The sequence below is a fragment of the Triturus cristatus genome, unplaced genomic scaffold (genome assembly GCF_964204655.1).
Source record: "Triturus cristatus unplaced genomic scaffold, aTriCri1.1 SCAFFOLD_141, whole genome shotgun sequence".
Taxonomy (NCBI): domain Eukaryota; kingdom Metazoa; phylum Chordata; class Amphibia; order Caudata; family Salamandridae; genus Triturus; species Triturus cristatus.
Genome location: NW_028188323.1, coordinates 645,828 through 667,131, shown reverse-complemented (window position 1 = coordinate 667,131; position 21,304 = coordinate 645,828).

Genomic DNA, 21,304 nt, shown 5'->3' with positions numbered 1-21,304 from the left:
CACTGACTGACAGACTCACTGACTGAGTGACAGACTGACTCACTGACTGACAGACTCACTGACTGAGTGACAGACTGACTCACTGACTGAGTGACAGACTGACTCACTGACTGAGTGACAGACTGACTCACTGACTGAGTGACTGACTGACTCACTGACAGACTGACTGACTCACTGACTGACTGACTCACTGACTGACTGACTCATTGACTGACTGACTGACTGACTCACTGACTGACTCACTGTCTGACAGACTCACTCACTGACTGACAGACTCACTGACTGACAGACTCACTGACTGAGTGACAGACTGACTCACTGACTGACAGACTCACTGACTGAGTGACAGACTGACTCACTGACTGACAGACTCACTGACTGAGTGACAGACTGACTCACTGACTGAGTGACAGACTGACTCACTGACTGAGTGACAGACTGACTCACTGACTGAGTGACTGACTGACTCACTGACTGAGTGACTGACTGACTCACTGACAGACTGACTGACTCACTGACTGACTGACTCATTGACTGACTGACTCACTGACTGACTGACTCATTGACTGACTGACTGACTGACTCACTGACTGACTCACTGACTGACTGACAGACTCACTGACTGACTGACAGACTCACTGACTGACAGACTCACTCACTGAGTGACAGACTCACTCACTGAGTGACAGACTCACTCACTGAGTGACAGACTCACTCACTGACTAACTGACAGACACACTGACTGACTGACAGACTCACTGACTGACAGACTCACTCACTGACAGACTCACTCACTGAGTGACAGACTGACTCACTGAGTGACAGACTGACTCACTGACTGACTGACTGACAGACTGACTGACAGACTCACTAACTCACTGACTCACTCACTCACTCACTGACTCACTCACTCACTGACTCACTCTCACTGACTCACTCTCACTGACTCACTCACTCCCACTGACTGACTCACTCCCACTGACTGACTCACTCCCACTGACTGACTCACTCTCACTGACTGACTCACTCTCACTGACTGACTCACTCTCACTGACTGACAGGCTCACTGACTGACAGACTCACTGACTGACAGACTCACTGACTGACAGACTCACTGACTGACAGACAGACTCACTGACTGACTGACTGACTGACAGACTGACTGACAGACTCACTAACTCACTGACTCACTCACTCACTCACTGACTCACTCACTCACTGACTCACTCTCACTGACTCACTCTCACTGACTCACTCACTCCCACTGACTGACTCACTCCCACTGACTGACTCACTCCCACTGACTGACTCACTCTCACTGACTGACTCACTCTCACTGACTGACTCACTCTCACTGACTGACAGGCTCACTGACTGACAGACTCACTGACTGACAGACTCACTGACTGACAGACTCACTGACTGACAGACTCACTGACTCACTGACTGACTCACTGACTGACTCACTGACTGACTCACTGACAGACTCACTGACAGACTCACTGACAGACTCACTGACAGACTCACTGACAGACTCACTGACAGACTCACTGACAGACTCACTGACAGACTCACTGACAGACTCACTGACAGACTCACTGACTGACTGATAGACTCACGGACTGACTGACAGACTCACGGACTGACTGACAGACTCACTGACTGACTGACAGACTCACTGACAGACTGACAGACTCACTGACAGACTGACAGTCTCACTGACTGACAGACTCACTGACTGACAGACTCACTGACTGACAGACTCACTGACTGACAGACTGACTGACTGACAGACTCACTGACTGACAGACTGACTGACTGACTCACTGACTGACTGACTCACTGACTGACTGACTCACTGACTGACAGACTCACTGACTGACAGACTCACTGACTGACAGACTCACTGACTGACAGACTCACTGACTGACTCACTGACTGACTGACTCACTGACTGACTCACTGACTCACTGACTGACTGACTCACTGACTCACTGACTGAGACTCACTGACTGACAGACTCACTGACTGACAGACTCACTGACTGACAGACTCACTGACTGACAGACTCACTGACTGACTGACTCACTGACTGACTGACTCACTGACTGACTGACAGACTCACTGACTGACTGACAGACTCACTGACTGACTGACAGACTCACTGACTGACTGACAGACTCACTGACTGACTGACAGACTCACTGACTGACTGACAGACTCACTCACTGACAGACTCAGTCACTGACAGACTCACTCACTGACAGACTCACTCACTGAGTGACAGACTCACTCACTGACTCACTGACTCACTCATTGACTCACTGACTCACTCTCACTGACTCACTCTCACTGACTCACTCACTCCCACTGACTGTCCCACTGACTGACTCACTCTCACTGACTGACTCACTCTCACTGACTGACAGACTCACTGACTGACAGACTCACTGACTGACAGACTCACTGACTCACAGACTCACTGACTGATTGACAGACTCACTCACTGACTGACAGACTCACTGACTGACAGACTCACTGACTGAGTGACAGACTGACTCACTGACTGACAGACTCACTGACTGAGTGACAGACTCACTCACTGACAGACTCACTGACTGACAGACTCACTGACTGAGTGACAGACTGACTCACTGACTGACAGACTCACTGACTGAGTGACAGACTGACTCACTGACTGACAGACTCACTGACTGAGTGACTGACTGACTCACTGACTGACTCACTGACTGACTCACTGACTGACTCACTGACTGACTCACTGACTGACTCACTGACTGACTCACTGACTGACTCACTGACTGACTCACTGACTGACTCACTGACTCACAGACTCACTGACTCACTGACTGACTGACTCACTGACTGACAGACTGACTGACAGACTCACAGACAGACTGACTGACAGACTCACAGACAGACTCACAGACAGACTCACTGACTGACTCACTGACTGACTCACTGACTGACTCACTGACTGACTCACTGACTGACTCACTGACTGACTCACTGACTGACTCACTGACTGACTCACTGACTCACTGACTCACTGACTGACTCACTGACTGACTCACTGACTCACTAACTGACTCACTAACTGACTCACTAACTGACTCACTAACTGACTCACTGACTCACTCACTGACTCACTCACTCACTCACTCACTCACTCACTGACTCTCACTGACTGACTGACTCACTCTCACTGACTGACTCACTCTCACTGACTGACTCACTCTCACTGACTGACTCACTCTCACTGACTGGCTGACTCACTCTCACTGACTGGCTGGCTCACTCTCACTGACTGTCTCACTCTCACTGACTGTCTCACTCTCACTGACTGTCTCACTCTCACTGACTGACTCACTCTCACTGACTGACTCACTCTCACTGACTGACTCACTCTCACTGACTGACAGAATCACTGACTGACAGACTCACTGACTGGCTGACTCACTGACTGGCTCACTGACTGACTGACTGACAGACTGGCTCACTGACTGACTGACTGACTGACAGACTGACTGACTGCCAGACTGACTCACTGACAGACTGACTCACTGACAGACTGACTCACTGACTGACTGACAGACTCACTGACTGACTGACAGACTCACTGACTGACTGACAGACTCACTGACTGACAGACTCACTGACTGACAGACTCACTGACTGACAGACTCACTGACTGACAGACTCACTGACTGACAGACTCACTCACTGAGTGACAGACTCACTCACTGAGTGACAGACTCACTCACTGAGTGACAGACTCACTCACTGAGTGACAGACTCACTCACTGAGTGAGAGACTCACTCACTGAGTGACAGACTCACTCACTGAGTGACAGACTCACTCACTGAGTGACAGACTGACTCACTGAGTGACAAACTCACTCACTGAGTGACAGACTGACTCACTGAGTGACAGACTCACTCACTGAGTGACAGACTGACTCACTGAGTGACTCACTGACTGACTGACTGACTGAATGACAGACTCCCTAACTCACTGACTCACTGACTCACTCACTGACTCACTCACTGACTCACTCACTGACTCACTGACTCACTCTCACTGACTCACTCACTCCCACTGACTGTCCCACTGACTGACTCACTCTCACTGACTGACTCACTCTCACTGACTGACTCACTCTCACTGACTGACTGACTCACTGACTGACAGACTCACTGACTGACAGACTCACTGACTGACAGACTCACTGACTGACAGACTCACTGACTGACAGACTCACTGACAGACAGACAGACTCACTGAATGACTCACTGACTGACTGACAGACTCACTGACTGACTGACAGACTCACTGACTGACAGACTCACTGACTGAGTGACAGACTGACTCACTGACTGACAGACTCACTGACTGAGTGACAGACTGACTCACTGACTGACAGACTCACTGACTGAGTGACAGACTGACTCACTGACTGAGTGACAGACTGACTCACTGACTGAGTGACAGACTGACTCACTGACTGAGTGACTGACTGACTCACTGACAGACTGACTGACTCACTGACTGACTGACTCACTGACTGACTGACTCATTGACTGACTGACTGACTGACTCACTGACTGACTCACTGTCTGACAGACTCACTGACTGACTGACAGACTCACTGACTGACTGACAGACTCACTGACTGACAGACTCACTGACTGAGTGACAGACTGACTCACTGACTGACAGACTCACTGACTGAGTGACAGACTGACTCACTGACTGACAGACTCACTGACTGACAGACTCACTCACTGAGTGACAGACTCACTCACTGAGTGACAGACTCACTCACTGAGTGACAGACTCACTCACTGACTAACTGACAGACACACTGACTGACTGACAGACTCACTGACTGACAGACTCACTCACTGACAGACTCACTCACTGAGTGACTCACTGACTGACTGACTCACTAACTCACTGACTCACTCACTCACTCACTGACTCACTCACTCACTGACTCACTCTCACTGACTCACTCTCACTGACTCACTCACTCCCACTGACTGACTCACTCCCACTGACTGACTCACTCTCACTGACTGACTCACTCTCACTGACTGACAGGCTCACTGACTGACAGACTCACTGACTGACAGACTCACTGACTGACAGACTCACTGACTGACAGACTCACTGACTCACTGACTGACTCACTGACTGACTCACTGACAGACTCACTGACAGACTCACTGACAGACTCACTGACAGACTCACTGACAGACTCACTGACAGACTCACTGACAGACTCACTGACAGACTCACTGACAGACTCACTGACAGACTCACTGACAGACTCACTGACAGACTCACTGACAGACTCACTGACAGACTCACTGACAGACTCACTGACTGACTGATAGACTCACGGACTGACTGACAGACTCACGGACTGACTGACAGACTCACTGACTGACTGACAGACTCACTGACTGACTGACAGACTCACTGACAGACTGACAGACTCACTGACAGACTGACAGTCTCACTGACTGACAGACTCACTGACTGACAGACTCACTGACTGACAGACTCACTGACTGACAGACTGACTGACTGACTCACTGACTGACTGACTCACTGACTGACTGACTGACTCACTGACTGACTCACTGACTGACAGACTCACTGACTGACAGACTCACTGACTGACTGACTCACTGACTGACTGACTGACTCACTGACTGACTGACTCACTGACTGACTGACTGACAGAATTCCTGACTCACTGACTCACTGACTGACAGACTCACTGACTCACTGACTGAGACTCACTGACTGACAGACTCACTGACTGACAGACTCACTGACTGACAGACTCACTGACTGACAGACTCACTGACTGACTGACTCACTGACTGACTGACAGACTCACTGACTGACTGACAGACTCACTGACTGACTGACAGACTCACTGACTGACTGACAGACTCACTGACTGACTGACAGACTCACTCACTGACAGACTCACTCACTGACAGACTCACTCACTGACAGACTCACTCACTGAGTGACAGACTCACTCACTGACTCACTGACTCACTCATTGACTCACTGACTCACTCTCACTGACTCACTCTCACTGACTCACTCACTCCCACTGACTGTCCCACTGACTGACTCACTCTCACTGACTGACTCACTCTCACTGACTGACAGACTCACTGACTGACAGACTCACTGACTGACAGACTCACTGACTCACAGACTCACTGACTGATTGACAGACTCACTCACTGACTGACAGACTCACTGACTGACAGACTCACTGACTGAGTGACAGACTGACTCACTGACTGACAGACTCACTGACTGAGTGACAGACTCACTCACTGACAGACTCACTGACTGACAGACTCACTGACTGAGTGACAGACTGACTCACTGACTGAGTGACAGACTGACTCACTGACTGACAGACTCACTGACTGAGTGACAGACTGACTGACTGACTGAGTGACAGACTGACTCACTGACTGAGTGACAGACTGACTCACTGACTGAGTGACTGACTGACTCACTGACTGAGTGACTGACTGACTCACTGACTGAGTGACTGACTGACTCACTGACTGACTCACTGACTGACTCACTGACTGACAGACTAACTGACTGACTCACTCACTGACTGACATACTCACTGACTGACTGACAGACTCACTCACTGACTGACTGACTGACTGACTCACTGATTGACAGACTCACTCACTGACTGACTCACTGACTGGCTCACTGACTGACTGACAGACTAACTCACTGACTGTCTCACTGACTGACTGACTCACTGACTGACTCACTGACTGACTCACTGACTGACTCACTGACTGACTCACTGACTGACTCACTGACTGACTCACTGACTGACTCACTGACTCACAGACTCACTGACTGACTGACTCACTGACTGACTGACTCACTGACTGACAGACTGACTGACAGACTCACAGACAGACTGACTGACAGACTCACAGACAGACTCACTGACTGACTCACTGACTGACTCACTGACTGACTCACTGACTGACTCACTGACTGACTCACTGACTGACTCACTGACTGACTCACTGACTGACTCACTGACTGACTCACTGACTGACTCACTGACTGACTCACTGACTGACTCACTGACTGACTCACTGACTGACTCACTGACTCACTGACTCACTGACTGACTCACTGACTGACTCACTGACTCACTAACTGACTCACTAACTGACTCACTAACTGACTCACTAACTGACTCACTAACTGACTCACTGACTCACTCACTGACTCACTCACTCACTCACTCACTCACTCACTCACTGACTCTCACTGACTGACTGACTCACTCTCACTGACTGACTCACTCTCACTGACTGACTCACTCTCACTGACTGACTCACTCTCACTGACTGGCTGACTCACTCTCACTGACTGGCTGGCTCACTCTCACTGACTGTCTCACTCTCACTGACTGTCTCACTCTCACTGACTGTCTCACTCTCACTGACTGACTCACTCTCACTGACTGACTCACTCTCACTGACTGACAGAATCACTGACTGACAGACTCACTGACTGGCTGACTCACTGACTGGCTCACTGACTGACTGACTGACAGACTGGCTCACTGACTGACTGACTGACAGACTGACTGACTGACTGACAGACTGACTGACTGACAGACTGACTCACTGACAGACTGACTCACTGACAGACTGACTCACTGACAGACTGACAGACTCACTGAATGACTCACTGACTGACTGACAGACTCACTGACTGACTGAAAGACTCACTGAATGACTCACTGACTGACTGACAGACTCACTGAATGACTCACTGACTGACTGACTCACTGACTGACAGACTCACTGACTGACAGACTCACTGACTGACAGACTCACTGACTGACAGACTCACTGACTGACAGACTCACTGACTGACAACCTCACTGACTGACAACCTCACTGACTGACAGACTCACTGACTGACTGACTGACAGACTCACTGACTGACTGACTGACAGACTCACTGACTGACTGACTGACAGACTCACTGACTGACTGACTGACTGACAGACTCACTGAATGACTCACTGACTGACTCACTGACTGACAGACTCACTGACTGACAGACTCACTGACTGACAGACTCACTGACTCACTGACTGACAGACTCACTGACTGACTGACTGACAGACTCACTGACTGACTGACTGACAGACTCACTGACTGACTGACTGACAGACTCACTGAATGACTCACTGACTGACTGACTGACTGACAGACTCACTTAATGACTCACTGACTGACTGACTCACTGACTGACAGACTCACTGACTGACAGACTCACTGACTCACTGACTGACAGACTCACTGACTGACTGACTGACAGACTCACTGACTGACTGACTGACAGACTCACTGACTGACTGACAGACTCACTGAATGACTCACAGACTGACTGACTCACTGACTGACTGACTCACTGACTCACTGACTGACAGACTCACTGACTCACTGACTGACAGACTCACTGACTCACTGACTGAGACTCACTGACTGACAGACTCACTGACTGACAGACTCACTGACTGACAGACTCACTGACTGACAGACTCACTGACTGACAGACTCACTGACTGACAGACTCACTGACTGACAGACTCACTGACTGACTGACAGACTCACTGACTGACTGACAGACTCACTGACTGACTGACAGACTCACTGACTGACTGACAGACTCACTCACTGACAGACTCACTCACTGACAGACTCACTCACTGACAGACTCACTCACTGACAGACTCACTCACTGACAGACTCACTCACTGACAGACTCACTCACTGACAGACTCACTCACTGAGTGACAGACTCACTCACTGACTCACTGACTCACTCATTGACTCACTGACTCACTCTCACTGACTCACTCTCACTGACTCACTCACTCCCACTGACTGTCCCACTGACTGACTCACTCTCACTGACTGACTCACTCTCACTGACTGACAGACTCACTGACTGACAGACTCACTGACTGACAGACTCACTGACTGACAGACTGACTGACTGACAGACTGACTGACAGACTCACTCACTGACTGACAGACTCACTGACTCACTCACTCACTGACTCACTCTCACTGACTCACTCTCACTGACTCACTCACTCCCACTGACTGACTCACTCCCACTGACTGACTCACTCCCACTGACTGACTCACTCTCACTGACTGACTCACTCCCACTGACTGACTCACTCTCACTGACTGACAGGCTCACAGACTCACTGACTGACAGACTCACTGACTGACAGACTCACTGACTGACAGACTCACTGACTGACAGACTCACTGACTGACAGACTCACTGACTCACTGACTCACTGACTGACTCACTGACTGACTGACTCACTGACAGACTCACTGACAGACTCACTGACAGACTCACTGACTGACTGACTGACTGACTGATAGACTCACGGACTGACTGACAGACTCACGGACTGACTGACAGACTCACTGACTGACTGACAGACTCACTGACTGACTGACAGACTCACTGACTGACTGACAGACTCACTGACAGACTGACAGACTCACTGACTGACTGACAGACTCACTGACAGACTGACAGACTCACTGACAGACTGACAGTCTCACTGACTGACAGACTCACTGACTGACAGACTCACTGACTGACAGACTCACTGACTGACAGACTGACTGACTGACTCACTGACTGACTGACTCACTGACTGACAGACTCACTGACTGACAGACTCACTGACTGACAGACTCACTGACTGACTGACTGACTCACTGACTGACTGACTCACTGACTGACTGACTGACAGAATTCCTGACTCACTGACTCACTGACTGACAGACTCACTGACTCACTGACTGAGACTCACTGACTGACAGACTCACTGACTGACAGACTCACTGACTGACAGACTCACTGACTGACAGACTCACTGACTGACTGACAGACTCACTGACTGACTGACAGACTCACTGACTGACTGACAGACTCACTGACTGACTGACAGACTCACTGACTGACTGACAGACTCACTGACTGACTGACAGACTCACTCACTGACAGACTCACTCACTGACAGACTCACTCACTGACAGACTCACTCACTGACAGACTCACTCACTGACAGACTCACTCACTGACAGACTCACTCACTGAGTGACAGACTCACTCACTGACTCACTGACTCACTCATTGACTCACTGACTCACTCTCACTGACTCACTCTCACTGACTCACTCACTCCCACTGACTGTCCCACTGACTGACTCACTCTCACTGACTGACTCACTCTCACTGACTGACAGACTCACTGACTGACAGACTCACTGACTGACAGACTCACTGACTGACAGACTCACTGACTGATTGACAGACTCACTCACTGACTGACAGACTCACTGACTGACAGACTCACTGACTGAGTGACAGACTGACTCACTGACTGACAGACTCACTGACTGAGTGACAGACTCACTCACTGACAGACTCACTGACTGACAGACTCACTGACTGAGTGACAGACTGACTCACTGAGTGACAGACTGACTCACTGACTGACAGACTCACTGACTGAGTGACAGACTGACTCACTGACTGACTGACTCACTGACTGACTGACTGACTGACTGACTGACTGACTGACTGACTGACTGACTGACTGACTGACTGACAGACTCACTGACTCACTGACTGACAGACTCACTGACTCACTGACTGAGACTCACTGACTGACAGACTCACTGACTGACAGACTCACTGACTGACAGACTCACTGACTGACAGACTCACTGACTGACAGACTCACTGACTGACTGACAGACTCACTGACTGACTGACAGACTCACTGACTGACTGACAGACTCACTGACTGACTGACAGACTCACTCACTGACAGACTCACTCACTGACAGACTCACTCACTGACAGACTCACTCACTGACAGACTCACTCACTGACAGACTCACTCACTGACAGACTCACTCACTGACAGACTCACTCACTGAGTGACAGACTCACTCACTGACTCACTGACTCACTCATTGACTCACTGACTCACTCATTGACTCACTGACTCACTCATTGACTCACTGACTCACTCTCACTGACTCACTCTCACTGACTCACTCACTCCCACTGACTGTCCCACTGACTGACTCACTCTCACTGACTGACTCACTCTCACTGACTGACAGACTCACTGACTGACAGACTCACTGACTGACAGACTCACTGACTGACAGACTCACTGACTGACAGACTGACTGACAGACTCACTGACTGAGTGACAGACTCACTCACTGACTGACAGACTCACTGACTCACTCACTCACTGACTCACTCTCACTGACTCACTCTCACTGACTCACTCACTCCCACTGACTGACTCACTCCCACTGACTGACTCACTCCCACTGACTGACTCACTCTCACTGACTGACTCACTCTCACTGACTGACTCACTCTCACTGACTGACAGGCTCACTGACTGACAGACTCACTGACTGACAGACTCACTGACTGACAGACTCACTGACTGACAGACTCACTGACTCACTGACTGACTCACTGACTGACTGACTCACTGACAGACTCACTGACAGACTCACTGACAGACTCACTGACTGACTGACTGACTGACTGATAGACTCACGGACTGACTGACAGACTCACGGACTGACTGACAGACTCACTGACTGACTGACAGACTCACTGACTGACTGACAGACTCACTGACAGACTGACAGACTCACTGACAGACTGACAGTCTCACTGACTGACAGACTCACTGACTGACAGACTCACTGACTGACAGACTCACTGACTGACAGACTGACTGACTGACTCACTGACTGACTGACTCACTGACTGACAGACTCACTGACTGACAGACTCACTGACTGACAGACTCACTGACTGACAGACTCACTGACTGACTGACTCACTGACTGACTGACTGACTCACTGACTGACTGACTCACTGACTGACTGACTGACAGAATTCCTGACTCACTGACTCACTGACTGACAGACTCAATGACTCACTGACTGAGACTCACTGACTGACAGACTCACTGACTGACAGACTCACTGACTGACAGACTCACTGACTGACAGACTCACTGACTGACTGACAGACTCACTGACTGACTGACAGACTCACTGACTGACTGACAGACTCACTGACTGACAGACTCACTGACTGACTGACAGACTCACTCACTGACAGACTCACTCACTGACAGACTCACTCACTGACAGACTCACTCACTGACAGACTCACTCACTGAGTGACAGACTCACTCACTGACTCACTGACTCACTCATTGACTCACTGACTCACTCTCACTGACTCACTCTCACTGACTCACTCTCACTGACTCACTCACTCCCACTGACTGTCCCACTGACTGACTCACTCTCACTGACTGACTCACTCTCACTGACTGACAGACTCACTGACTGACAGACTCACTGACTGACAGACTCACTGACTGACAGACTCACTGACTGATTGACAGACTCACTCACTGACTGACAGACTCACTGACTGACAGACTCACTGACTGAGTGACAGACTGACTCACTGACTGACAGACTCACTGACTGAGTGACAGACTCACTCACTGACAGACTCACTGACTGACAGACTCACTGACTGAGTGACAGACTGACTCACTGACTGACAGACTCACTGACTGAGTGACAGACTGACTCACTGACTGACAGACTCACTGACTGAGTGACAGACTGACTGACTGACTGAGTGACAGACTGACTCACTGACTGAGTGACTGACTGACTCACTGACTGAGTGACTGACTGACTCACTGACTGACTCACTGACTGACTCACTGACTGACTCACTGACTGACTCACTGACTGACTCACTGACTGACTCACTGACTGACAGAATTCCTGACTCACTGACTCACAGACTCACTGACTGACTGACTCACTGACTGACTGACTCACTGACTGACAGACTGACTGACAGACTCACAGACAGACTCACAGACAGACTCACAGACAGACTCACTGACTGACTCACTGACTGACTCACTGACTGACTCACTGACTGACTCACTGACTGACTCACTGACTGACTCACTGACTCACTGACTCACTGACTGACTCACTGACTGACTCACTGACTCACTAACTGACTCACTAACTGACTCACTAACTGACTCACTAACTGACTCACTAACTGACTCACTAACTGACTCACTGACTCACTCACTGACTCACTCACTCACTCACTCACTCACTGACTGACTCTCACTGACTGACTGACTCACTCTCACTGACTGACTCACTCTCACTGACTGACTCACTCTCACTGACTGACTCACTCTCACTGACTGGCTGACTCACTCTCACTGACTGGCTGGCTCACTCTCACTGACTGTCTCACTCTCACTGACTGTCTCACTCTCACTGACTGTCTCACTCTCACTGACTGACTCACTCTCACTGACTGACTCACTCTCACTGACTGACAGAATCACTGACTGACAGACTCACTGACTGGCTGACTCACTGACTGGCTCACTGACTGACTGACTGACAGACTGGCTCACTGACTGACTGACTGACAGACTGGCTCACTGACTGACTGACTGACAGACTGACTGACTGACAGACTGACTGACTGACAGACTGACTCACTGACAGACTGACTCACTGACAGACTGACTCACTGACAGACTGACTCACTGACAGACTCACTGACTGACTGACAGACTGACTCACTGACAGACTGACTCACTGACAGACTCACTGACAGACTCACTGACAGACTGACTCACTGACAGACTCACTGACTGACTGACAGACTCACTGAATGACTCACTGACTGACTGACTCACTGACTGACTGACTCACTGACTGACAGACTCACTGACTGACAGACTCACTGACTGACAGACTCACTGACTGACAGACTCACTGACTGACAGACTCACTGACTGACAACCTCACTGACTGACAGACTCACTGACTGACTGACTGACAGACTCACTGACTGACTGACTGACAGACTCACTGAATGACTCACTGACTGACTCACTGACTGACTCACTGACTGACAGACTCACTGACTGACAGACTCACTGACTGACAGACTCACTGACTGACAGACTCACTGACTGACAGACTCACTGACTGACAGACTCACTGACTGACAGACTCACTGACTGACAGACTGACTGACTGACAGACTGACTGACTGACAGACTGACTGACTGACAGACTCACTGACTGACTGACTGACTGACTGACAGACTCACTGAATGACTCACTGACTGACTGACTGACTGACAGACTCACTGAATGACTCACTGACTGACTGACTCACTGACTGACAGACTCACTGACTGATAGACTCACTGACTCACTGACTGACAGACTCACTGACTGACTGACTGACAGACTCACTGACTGACTGACTGACAGACTCACTGAATGACTCACAGACTGACTGACTCACTGACTGACTGACTCACTGACTGACTGACTCACTGACTGACTGACTCACTGACTGACTGACTCACTGACTGACTGACTGAATGACTCACTGACTGACAGACTCACTGACTGACAGACTCACTGACTGACAGACTCACTGACTGACAGACTCACTGACTGACAGACTCACTGACAGACAGACTCACTGACAGACAGACTCACTGACAGACTCACTGACAGACTCACTGACAGACTCACTGACAGACTCACTGACAGACTCACTGACAGACTCACTGACAGACTCACTGACAGACTCACTGACAGACTCACTGACAGACTGACTGACTCACTGACTGACTCACTGACTGACTGACTCACTGACTGACTCACTGACTGACTCACTGACTGACTCACTGACTGACTCACTGACTGACTCACTGACTGACTCACTGACTGACTCACTGACTGACTGACTCACTGACTGACTGACTCACTGACTCACTCACTGACTGACAGACTCACTGACTGAGTGACAGACTGACTCACTGATTGACTCACTGACTGACTGACTCACTGACTGACTCACTGACTGACTGACAGACTCACTGACTCACTGTCTGACAGACTCACTGACTGACAGACTCACTGACTCACTGTCTGACAGACTCACTGACTCACTGTCTGACAGACTCACTGACTGACTGACAGACTCACTGACTGACTGACTCACTGACTGACTGACAAACTGACAGACTCACTGACTCACTGACTGACTCACTGACTGACTCACTGACTGACTCACTGACTCACTGACTGACTGACTCACTGACAGAATTCCTGACTCACTGACTCACTGACTCACTGACAGACTCACTCACTGACTGACTGACAGACTGACTGACAGACTGACTGACAGACTGACTGACAGACTGACTGACAGACTGACAGACTGACTGACAGACTGACAGACTGACTGACAGACAGACTGACAGACTGACTGACAGACTGACAGACTGACTGACAGACTGACAGACTGACAGACTCACTGACAGACTCACTGACTGACTGACAGACTCACTGACTGACAGACTCACTGACTGACTGACAGACTCACTAACTGACAGACTCACTCACTGACAGACTCACTCAGTGACAGACTCACTCACTGAGTGACAGACTCACTGACTGACAGACTCACTGACTGACAGACTCACTGACTGACAGACTCACTGACTCACAGACTGACTCACTGACTGACTCACTGACTGACTCACTGACTGACTGACTCACTGACTGACTCACTGACTGACTCACTGACTGACTCACTGACTGACTCACTGACTGACTCACTGACTGACTGACTCACTGACTGACAGACTCACTGACTGACAGACTCACTGACTGACAGACAGACTCACTGACTGACAGACAGACTCACTGACTGACAGACAGACTCACTGACTGACTGACTGACTGACAGACTGACTGACAGACTCACTAACTCACTGACTCACTCACTCACTCACTGACTCACTCACTCACTGACTCACTCTCACTGACTCACTCTCACTGACTCACTCACTCCCACTGACTGACTCACTCCCACTGACTGACTCACTCCCACTGACTGGCTCACTCCCACTGACTGACTCACTCTCACTGACTGACTCACTCTCACTGACTGACTCACTCTCACTGACTGACAGGCTCACTGACTGACAGACTCACTGACTGACAGACTCACTGACTGACAGACTCACTGACTGACAGACTCACTGACTCACTGACTGACTCACTGACTGACTCACTGACTGACTCACTGACAGACTCACTGACAGACTCACTGACAGACTCACTGACAGACTGACTGACTGACAGACTCACGGACTGACTGACAGACTCACGGACTGACTGACAGACTCACGGACTGACTGACAGACTCACTGACTGACTGACAGACTCACTGACTGACTGACAGACTCACTGACTGACTGACAGACTCACTGACAGACTGACAGACTCACTGACAGACTGACAGACTCACTGACAGACTGACAGACTCACTGACTGACAGACTCACTGACTGACAGACTCACTGACTGACAGACTCACTGACTGACAGACTCACTGACTGACAGACTCACTGACTGACAGACTCACTGACTCACTGACTGACTCACTGACTGACTCACTGACTGACTCACTGACAGACTCACTGACAGACTCACTGACAGACTCACTGACTGACTGACTGACTGACAGACTCACGGACTGACTGACAGACTCACTGACTGACTGACAGACTCACTGACTGACTGACAGACTCACTGACTGACTGACAGACTCACTGACAGACTGACAGACTCACTGACAGACTGACAGACTCACTGACAGACTGACAGACTCACTGACTGACAGACTCACTGACTGACAGACTCACTGACTGACAGACTCACTGACTGACAGACTCACTGACTGACAGACTGACTGACTGACTCACTGACTGACTGACTCACTGACTGACTCACTGACTGACTCACTGACTGACAGAATTCCTGACTCACTGACTCACAGACTCACTGACTGACTGACTCACTGACTGACTGACTCACTGACTGACAGACTGACTGACAGACTCACAGACAGACTCACAGACAGACTCACAGACAGACTCACTGACTGTCTCACTCTCACTGACTGACTCACTCTCACTGACTGACTCACTCTCACTGACTGACTCACTCTCACTGACTGACAGACTCACTGACTGGCTGACTCACTGACTGGCTCACTGACTGACTGACTGACAGACTGGCTCACTGACTGACTGACTGACAGACTGACTGACTGAAAGACTGACTGACTGACAGACTGACTCACTGACAGACTGACTCACTGACAGACTGACTCACTGACAGACTGACAGACTCACTGAATGACTCACTGACTGACTGACAGACTCACTGACTGACTGAAAGACTCACTGAATGACTCACTGACTGACAGACTCACTGAATGACTCACTGACTGACTGACTCACTGACTGACAGACTCACTGACTGACAGACTCACTGACTGACAGACTCACTGACTGACAGACTCACTGACTGTCTGACAGACTCACTGACTGACAGACTCACTGACTGACAGACTCACTGACTGACAGACTCACTGACTGACAGACTCACTGACTGACTGACTCACTGACTGACTGACTGACTGACTGACTGACTGACTCACTGACTGACTGACTCACTGACTGACTGACTGACAGAATTCCTGACTCACTGACTCACTGACTGACAGACTCACTGACTCACTGACTGAGACTCACTGACTGACAGACTCACTGACTGACAGACTCACTGACTGACAGACTCACTGACTGACAGACTCACTGACTGACTGACTCACTGACTGACTGACAGACTCACTGACTGACTGACAGACTCACTGACTGACTGACAGACTCACTGACTGACTGACAGACTCACTGACTGACTGACAGACTCACTGACAGACTCACTCACTGACAGACTCACTCACTGACAGACTCACTCACTGACAGACTCACTCACTGACAGACTCACTCACTGACAGACTCACTCACTGAGTGACAGACTCACTCACTGACTCACTGACTCACTCATTGACTCACTGACTCACTCTCACTGACTCACTCTCACTGACTCACTCACTCCCACTGACTGTCCCACTGACTGACTCACTCTCACTGACTGACTTACTCTCACTGACTGACAGACTCACTGACTGACAGACTCACTGACTGACAGACTCACTGACTGACAGACTCACTGACTGACAGACTCACTGACTGACAGACTCACTGACTGACAGACTCACTGACTGACAGACTCACTGACTGAGTGACAGACTCACTCACTGACTGACAGACTCACTGACTGACAGACTCACTGACTGACAGACTCACTGACTGACAGACTCACTGACTGACTGACAGACTCACTGACTGACTGACTGACTGACTGACAGACTCACTGAATGACTCACTGACTGACTGACTGACTGACAGACTCACTGAATGACTCACTGACTGACTGACTCACTGACTGACAGACTCACTGACTGACAGACTCACTGACTGACAGACTCACTGACTGACAGACTCACTGACTGACTGACTGACTGACAGACTCACTGACTGACTGACAGACTCACTGACTGACTGACAGACTCACTGAATGACTCACAGACTGACTGACTCACAGACTGACTGACTCACTGACTGACTGACTCACTGACTGACAGACTCACTGACTGAGTGACAGACTGACTCACTGACTGACAGACTCACTGACTGAGTGACAGACTGACTCACTGACTGAGTGACAGACTGACTCACTGACTGAGTGACAGACTGACTCACTGACTGAGTGACTGACTGACTCACTGACTGAGTGACTGACTGACTCACTGACTGACTCACTGACTGACTCACTGACTGACTCACTGACTGACAGAATTCCTGACTCACTGACTCACAGACTCACTGACTGACTGACTCACTGACTGACTGACTCACTGACTGACAGACTGACTGACAGACTCACAGACAGACTCACAGACAGACTCACAGACAGACTCACTGACTGACTCACTGACTGACTCACTGACTGACTCACTGACTGACTCACTGACTGACTGACTCACTGACTCACTGACTGACTCACTGACTGACTCACTGACTCACTAACTGACTCACTAACTGACTCACTAACTGACTCACTAACTGACTCACTAACTGACTCACTGACTCACTCACTGACTCACTCACTCACTCACTCACTGACTCACTCACTCACTGACTGACTCTCACTGACTGACTCACTCACTCACTCTCACTGACTGACTCACTCTCACTGACTGACTCACTCTCACTGACTGACTCACTCTCACTGACTGACTCACTCTCACTGACTGACTCACTCTCACTGACTGGCTGACTCACTCTCACTGACTGGCTGGCTCACTCTCACTGACTGTCTCACTCTCACTGACTGTCTCACTCTCACTGACTGTCTCACTCTCACTGACTGTCTCACTCTCACTGACTGACTCACTCTCACTGACTGACTCACTCTCACTGACTGACTCACTCTCACTGACTGACAGACTCACTGACTGGCTGACTCACTGACTGGCTCACTGACTGACTGACTGACAGACTGGCTCACTGACTGACTGACTGACAGACTGACTGACTGAAAGACTGACTGACTGACAGACTGACTCACTGACAGACTGACTCACTGACAGACTGACTCACTGACAGACTGACAGACTCACTGAATGACTCACTGACTGACTGACAGACTCACTGACTGACTGAAAGACTCACTGAATGACTCACTGACTGACTGACAGACTCACTGAATGACTCACTGACTGACTGACTCACTGACTGACAGACTCACTGACTGACAGACTCACTGACTGACAGACTCACTGACTGACAGACTCACTGACTGACAGACTCACTGACTGACAGACTCACTGACTGACTGACTGACAGACTCAATGACTAACTGACTGACTCACTGACTGACTGACAGACTGACAGACTCACTGAATGACTCACTGACTGACTGACAGACTCACTGACTGACTGAAAGACTCACTGAATGACTCACTGACTGACTGACAGACTCACTGAATGACTCACTGACTGACTGACTCACTGACTGACAGACTCACTGACTGACAGACTCACTGACTGAGACTCACTGACTGACAGACTCACTGACTGACAGACTCACTGACTGACAGACTCACTGACTGACTGACTGACAGACTCAATGACTAACTGACTGACTCACTGACTGACTGACTGACTGACAGACTCACTGAATGACTCACTGACTGACTGACTCACTGACTGACAGACTCACTGACTGACAGACTCACTGACTGACAGACTCACTGACTGACTGACTGACAGACTGACAGACTCACTGAATGACTCACTGACTGACTGACAGACTCACTGACTGACTGAAAGACTCACTGAATGACTCACTGACTGACTGACAGACTCACTGACTGACTGACAGACTCACTGAATGACTCACTGACTGACTGACTCACTGACTGACAGACTCACTGACTGACAGACTCACTGACTGACAGACTCACTGACTGACAGACTCACTGACTGACAGACTCACTGACTGACTGACTGACAGACTCAATGACTAACTGACTGACTCACTGACTGACTGACTGACTGACAGACTCACTGAATGACTCACTGACTGACTGACTCACTGACTGACAGACTCACTGACTGACAGACTCACTGACTGACAGACTCACTGACTGACAGACTCACTGACTGACAGACTCACTGACTGACTGACTCACTGACTGACAGACTCACTGACTGACAGACTCACTGACTGACAGACTCACTGACTGACAGACTCACTGACTGACTGACTGACAGACTGACTGACAGACTCACTGACTGACTGACTGACAGACTGACTGACAGACTCACTGACAGACTCACTGACTGACTGACAGACTCACTGACAGACTCACTGACTGACTGACTGACTGACTGACAGACTCACTGAATGACTCACTGACTGACTGACTGACTGACAGACTCACTGAATGACTCATTGACTGACTGACTCACTGACTGACAGACTCACTGACTGACTGACTGACTGACAGACTCACTGACTGACTGACTGA